Source organism: Hyaena hyaena, unplaced genomic scaffold, assembly GCF_003009895.1.
Source record: "Hyaena hyaena isolate Hyena2069 unplaced genomic scaffold, ASM300989v1 scaffold_964, whole genome shotgun sequence".
In the NCBI taxonomy this organism is placed as follows: Eukaryota; Metazoa; Chordata; class Mammalia; order Carnivora; family Hyaenidae; genus Hyaena; species Hyaena hyaena.
Genome location: NW_024081597.1, coordinates 360958 through 367678, shown reverse-complemented (window position 1 = coordinate 367678; position 6721 = coordinate 360958). Strand labels below are relative to the sequence as shown.

General features: G+C 48.7%; 1 long non-coding RNA gene across 1 annotated transcript; it reads right to left on the bottom strand.

Moving 5' to 3' along the window:
• Positions 1-3857: 3857 nt before the first annotated feature.
• Positions 3858-5246, bottom strand: LOC120223177. The gene is made up of 2 exons (XR_005526219.1): positions 5081-5246; positions 3858-4046 (listed from the first exon to the last, which is right to left on the bottom strand). It is a non-coding gene; the product is annotated as an uncharacterized LOC120223177 (long non-coding RNA).
• Positions 5247-6721: the final 1475 nt, after the last annotated feature.

Below are 6721 nucleotides of genomic sequence, written 5' to 3'. Positions count from 1 at the left end.
GCACTAGAAGTGAGTTTAGCAATTTCACAGGATACAAGGTCAATGTGCTAAAAGTGATTGTTTTTATATATTAGTGATGATCAGTTGAAAATTTTAAATGTTTATGTGCCATTTGTAACATCGGCAAAACGTGGAATACTTAGGCATAAATCCAACAAGCGTATGTTATCTGTGAGATCTGTAGGCCCAAAACTACAAATCATTAATTAAAGAAATCAAAGAAAAATAGAGAACTATACTGTGTTCGGGTATCAGAAGGGAATTTTCTCAAAATATCACTTCTCAAACTAGTATATAAATTCAGTGCAATTCCAATTAAAATCTGGTGAGCTTTTTTGTGGAAATTGGAAAGCTCATTCTAAAATGTATATAGAAGGGCAAAGGAACTAGAGTAAACCAAAGCAATTTTGAAAAAGAACAAAGTTGGAGGCCTCATACTATCTGATAGAAGACTTACTATGAAGCTATAATAATCATCAAGTGTGTTACTGGTGAAAAGGTAGGCCATAGGCCAGTGAAACAGACCAGAGTTCAGGTGACACAGCACAGAACCACGGGGGTGGGGTGGTTGTGGAGTGGGGGTTGGTGTGTGGGAGGCATTCTCCTCACTCATGAGGAAAGGTAGCACCATTCTGGGCCTTGAGAGGTGGCAGCTTTAGAAACATCAAGGGCTGGGGCACCTGGGTGGCTTAGTCGGTTAAGCGTCCGACTTTCGCTTAGGTCATGATCTCGCGGTTCGTGGGTTCAAGCCCCGCGTCGGGCTCTGTGCTGACTGCCAGCTCAGAGCCTGGAGCCTGTTTCAGTCTGTAACTCCCTCTCTCTCTGACCCTCCCCTGCTCACGCTGTCTCTCTCTCTCTCTCTCTCCTAGAAATAAATAAAACATTAAAAAAAACAAAAACAAAAAACAAACAAACAAAAAAGAAACATCAAGGGCCATCCCCCTCTGGCTTGGATATCAGCATTTTTCCCAGTTAGAACTAGCCACAAATACTTGAAAAGAGATGTTCTCAGTTCATGGACATCAGTGGTGAGGTGGGGAGGGTTCAAAGCTGGAATGGAAAATTAAGGAAGACGCTGCAGTCTAACCCTAGTTTATAGCCTGGTTTATGAGCACGTGTTACCACCTGCTGGAAATTTTTAGTTGCAGACTGTGAGAATTTGGTTGGAGGCAGGGACAAAAAGCAGGTGCTGGGAGTGCTACCTAAATAATAGACAAGAATCTAGAAAATGTGACTTTTACCATTGGTATGACCCCAGTAGCACACAGAGCCTGGGAAATTTGGGTTATGTTTACTTTTCTAGATTTTCCAAAGTGGCTGCATAAATAATAGGTGCTCAATAAACACTTGTGGAACGAACAAATAAATGAATGATCTTACTTATACAAACAGATTCCACTGGCTGATGTAATTCATATAATGATATAAATATAACTCATAACTTATGTGACTTAATGGAGGGTAGGAACTGGGTTTTTATCTCTCTGTGTCCTCACCAAACCTAGCAAAATGTTCTCTGTACAAATATGATGGACCCATGCCCAATATTTAGTACAAGATAACACCCCAACTTGAATGAGGCACATTCGCTTATTAGCTCTGGTTTACTAATCCCTGCCAAAGGCACAAGGCGTTACACCAAATTTCCATCACACCACCTCACCACAGCGACAGTAATGCAGAGTGCTGGTGGGCAGAAGCTTATGCTCATTAATTGGTAATTAGGAAAGGAAATTATTTCCCCTAAGAAGTTAAGTTTCTGCTGACATCTTGGGTGGAATTCCTTCTCTTCCACTTTGTTTACTAGCACTCAATGCTAAAAGGAGACATAGTTTATCTACATTTTTTTTTTCTGGATAGTTCAGTCACATTTTAGAGGTCAAGCTGTCCTAAGAAAAGTGATTTTCAGTTAATGGTTAGGAAATGAGGCTTTTCTTGTCCTTTCTGGGCAGTTTCCCTTGTGAACAAATGAACAACCTTGCAGCTACTTAACTCTTCTTTAACCACTGGTGTGTCCAGATTGGTCCAGGATGAAGACTTGTTTCTGCAACACAAAATACACTATGAATTACGAAACCCAGGACCAGCTCCAGACGGATGGAGAGGGCCTCTAGCACAAGCTCTGGATCTCTTCTGCCTGCCCAGAGCTGGGAGGCATCAATGACACCTGTCAGCGAACTGGTCTCCTGGAAGATCTCAGATTTCAGGCTGATGGTCACAATGGCATAGATGTTTGTGGTATTGAATAGATAATGAAATTTCTGTCATGCAGGAAGTTCCTACCAGAATCTAGATGTTGGCCTGACCACTTATTCTTGGCCCACATGAGTAGGGCCCTTGAGGACAATAATGAGGAATCCCTCCACCACCACCCCAGTGGTGGTCTCCTTAGGGACGCAGAGGTCCTTGTAGAACTCTGTGTAGGACAGAGGTTATGGCCTTCCCACTCTACCATGAAGGGATGTGGAAGACTGTGACCCCCCCCCCCAAAGCTAGGCCCACCCTATGTGGAGGAATGTCCTCATAATACGAGAGGACCCCAAGAAGGCTGAGCCCACCAAGCATGTCAGGGACTGTAAGGAAAAAGACACCCACAGGGCTCAAGACTCTGTCAATGCAAACATTTTCCAAAAGTATAGTCTAGAGAGGTGATTCTTTTTTTTTTTTAATGTTTATTTATTTATTTATTTTTAAATGTTTTATTTATTTATTTTATTTTATTTTATTTTACAAATAGTTTATTGTCAAATTAGTTTCCACATAACACTCAGTGCTCATCCCCATAAGTGTCCTCCTCTATGCCCATCCCCCCCTCCCCCCCACATCCATCAGTCCTCAGTTTTTGTCAGCATTCAAGAGTCTCTCATGGTTTGCCAGAGAGGTGATTCTTAATATTAACAGGCATTAGAATTATCTGGAAGACATGCTGAAACACGGATGCTGGGGCCTCATCACCAGAGTTTCTGGTCTGAGTTGGGGCCTGATAATTGCCATTTCTAACAGGTTCCCAGAAGATGTTGATGCTGTGGGTCTAGGACCACAGTCAAAGAACCGCTGGGCTAAAGTGTGAGATTGCCAGGCCAGCCTCTTGCTCTATTATCTGAATAGGCCCATTAGTCAGCCCTGTCTTCCGGTGGGGCTTATCTTCCTCACCTGGAGCCCCCATCCTCACTCCTGGTGTGGTCTTTGATGCCAATGTCTCCCCTTCTCACCTCCAGGCCTCTGGCCCTGGTCCTAGGTCAACTCCTGCTTCATCCAGGGATTTCCCTCGATCTCTATCCTGGCAGTTTCCCATTCTCACTCCCCCTGGCAGCCAAGTTCAAGGGACTTCTCCACCCAGGCAGTTCCTTGCTGCCTCCCCCTCATTGGTTATATGAAAACTAACCCTTTGGAGTTGATCAGTCCCAGCCCTGAAGGATCTTACGTTCTAGCCAGAGGGAGAGGACTACTTCCTCACAAAGAATCTTGAAAATATTTGCAAAGTTCTAGATCAACAAACCCGATGCAAGAGAATACAAAACTGTTCAGGTCACATGTACCACTCTTTAATCAATAGCTCTGTTCCTGATCTCCTGTTTCCCACTGACCGCTTCAGTTAATGCCAAAGTAATTCACAAATAGTTGATCTGGGGCTAAGAGTAGCTCCCAGCCTTCAGTTTGGCTCTGCTCACAAATGGTCAACGATCTTCCTAAAGAAGCTAAGGGGAGGCAAGACCCTGGGCTAACGGAGCTGTTGTGCAGGCTCGAGGTTTCCAGGCCACCCCACGGAGGCCCTATTGCCACCATCTGCCACAAGACACTGGGAGAAGTAATGCAGTTACTGTATTCATTGTTTCTAAAGATCCAGGAAAACAGCGTGGAATAAGAAATGTTTTTTAATTTAACTTGTCTGGTGTTGCCTGAGGAAAAAGGGGTTCAATTACAGGCGGGTGAGAAGGGCAGCCCAGGCTTCTGTGAGATTCTGAAGGGGCCTCGGAGGCTTTGGGGCTGCGGCTCTGAGTCTTCATTCCGTCTCATTTCCCCCAGAACTGATGACTTTAATTTACCTGAACAGAAACACATTCAGGCGCTGCACCCGTATTAGCTGCTCGTAGAGGCCAAGTGGGGGTTTGCAGGTAGGACTGGAGGGAAGAGGGGCAATGAGAGGGGACCAGAGAAGGGCTGGAGCTGGGGCGGGGGGCGGGGGGGGGGCGGGGGAAGGGGGATAGTTTGGACAGGCGCATGTGGCTGAGAGCAGGAGGTGGGGAGAGAAAGGGAGAGGGGTGAACAGGAGGGCCTGGAGGGAGCAGGGACCTGATGACAGGGAGAACACTGGTGGTGACCCTTCTCAGGTGAGGGCTTCGCTATGAGAGGAGGGGTAACGAAGTGAGAGACTGAGGCAGGAACCGAAACAGGCTAGGGGGCAGAGGGAGCGGTAAGCTCTTGGTAGCAAATTTGAGCTGGGGATCCCAGGGGCAGAGGTGGAAAGTGGAGAGTCTAAGTCAGGTTCTCTGCCTTTCCACAGCTTACAGGCTATTAAGATCCTCCCTGTCCGCCCCCAGAACACCCCTTCCCAGACCCTCCACTGCCCCCCCCTCCCAAGGTATGAATCTGTGAAGAGTTAAATACAGCACCAGCAAAGATCAAGATTCCTACAGCCTGGCCCTAATCAATCCCACCCTCACCCCTCCTAGGAAAGCCTCAGTGCCCCGCAGTTGCCGAGGTGAGGGGAGGTGAGGTTTGGGCTCCATGGCCCACAGCTCTCTACATATCACATGAGTGACTAGACATCCCACGCCCACCCCGGGGCCCACCTCTAAGCCACATTCCCATTTCCACGTGACACCTCCTGGCCCCGCACCCATACACACAGGTGTCCTCAGACCGGGGCGAGCACTCCCTGCTCTGGGCCTCCACGCATCAGAGGGCATCCGTGTGGCTCTTGTCAAGTCACACACCTCCAGACAAAGCATGGAGTTTCCAGGGCCAAGGGGATGTGCCCACTGGAGCCCCCACCCCAGTTCCAGACCCCCGCTCCATAAATTTCTTATCCAAGAGGCCAGGGTGGCTGCCAGCCCTTCCTCCAGAGTGCAGGCCATACCTCTAGGCTGTGCGCCGTGGCTCCGGGCAGACAAAGGGCAGCAGCTGTGGGGTCTGGACAGAGCCTGGTGTGTGCGTGTTCCCATCACTGGAGAAGGTCCCTTGCTGTGTGGGATGGAGCAGAGGTGGGAGAAGGGGGTGGGCCACATCGGGGCTCAGGGACAGGGGCAGATGTTTCCCATAATAACATGTTCCACACAGAACTCTAGGGAGTAGAAAGTTCTGGATTCAAATCTGACCTTCCAGATCTTCCCACAAGTGTTAATTTGTCAAGGCAGAAAGATAGGCCATGTTTTATTTAACCATGAGTTAGTTTGATTTTTAACTCTGAGACACGATAGGAGGCTCCCTTTGACTCGGGCCCAGGCCCTGAAAATGTTGAGGGGGGCCTGCCCAACTCCCAATGTTACGAGTAGTAACAATTTTTCTGAAGCTTTCAGATGAACAGTAGGGGGAAAGTGTCGCTCTATATCACAAAGCCAAACTTCGTAACATTTCTCTTTAATCAGCTCTGTCTTCCTCCAAATTTCCTCCCTCTACTGCAGCCTGCTCTTTCTTTCCCGAGGAACCATCTCCCTTGCCAGCCTCCCACCCCCTGCTTCTGGATCCACCTCCTCGTTTCCCCACCCCCAAGACTTCTCAAAATCTCAGCTCCCACCCCCTCCCTTGGACCGAAAGCCCTGCAAAAGCCCTGCGCTTCGTTAACAGCCCTCAGCAAAGGGAAAGCCTGTCCTGTGTCGAGATGGTCAGTTCCCCTCCACGTGTCCTGCCTTCTGTCATCCCAGTCTACTGCCCGTCACCGCCATGTCTGTGAGTCAGCTCCCACCAGCGTGGTGTACAACCAAGGGCACAGACTGTCTGCTTCAGCTCTGAGACTCCCCAGCACCTGATACGTTGAGAGCGTTCATGTAAACTTTTGTAGGCAAATTAGTAGAGGAGCTGGGATCAGAGCCAGGCCTAAAGACAGGTAGAATATAAAAATGAAGTCAAAAGAGGAAAGGAGGAGAGGGATAAGGAGGAACAAAAGTGTATTCTCCATACCCTGTGGGCAACAGTGAGCCATTGAGGATCCTTGAGCTAAGGCACAATGAGTTCAGTCTGCTCAGGATTCACTGAAGTCAGGGACAGCCAAAATTCAGGAAGAGAGGAGAGCAGTTTGGCCCTTGGATGTCAGAAGGCAGGGGTACAAAGGCAGGACAAATGGATGCAGAGGTCTGTACCAAGGAAGGAAGGGACTTGCCTAAGGCCACACCATTCAGACAGTCCGAACAAGAATTCGGGTCCTGCAATTCCCGAGCTGTACAGTTTCCTCCATACTGAGCGTCAAAGAAGGTGGGGCAAGACTGAGTCTCGAGGGCCACTGAGGAGGAAAGCTTGCCCGGCAGCCATGGCACTGGGTACTCTGATCAGTTTCCCTGGGGGCTGTGGTGACATCCCAGGTCACAGCTTTCCACGGGAGAGTTTGGCCTTCGCATTTGGGAGGAAAGCCCAGGCCCTGATTTGGGGGGGTTTGAGGAGCACCCCAGGGGGAAGAGACTCCTCTTAGCTACTGTTCAACTTCTCAGCTCTTCACCCTGGGAGGTGCAAGCAGATGGCTATGCTTCTGCCCTGGGCCCTGGGGGCCTGGGGGGAAGGCAGATGG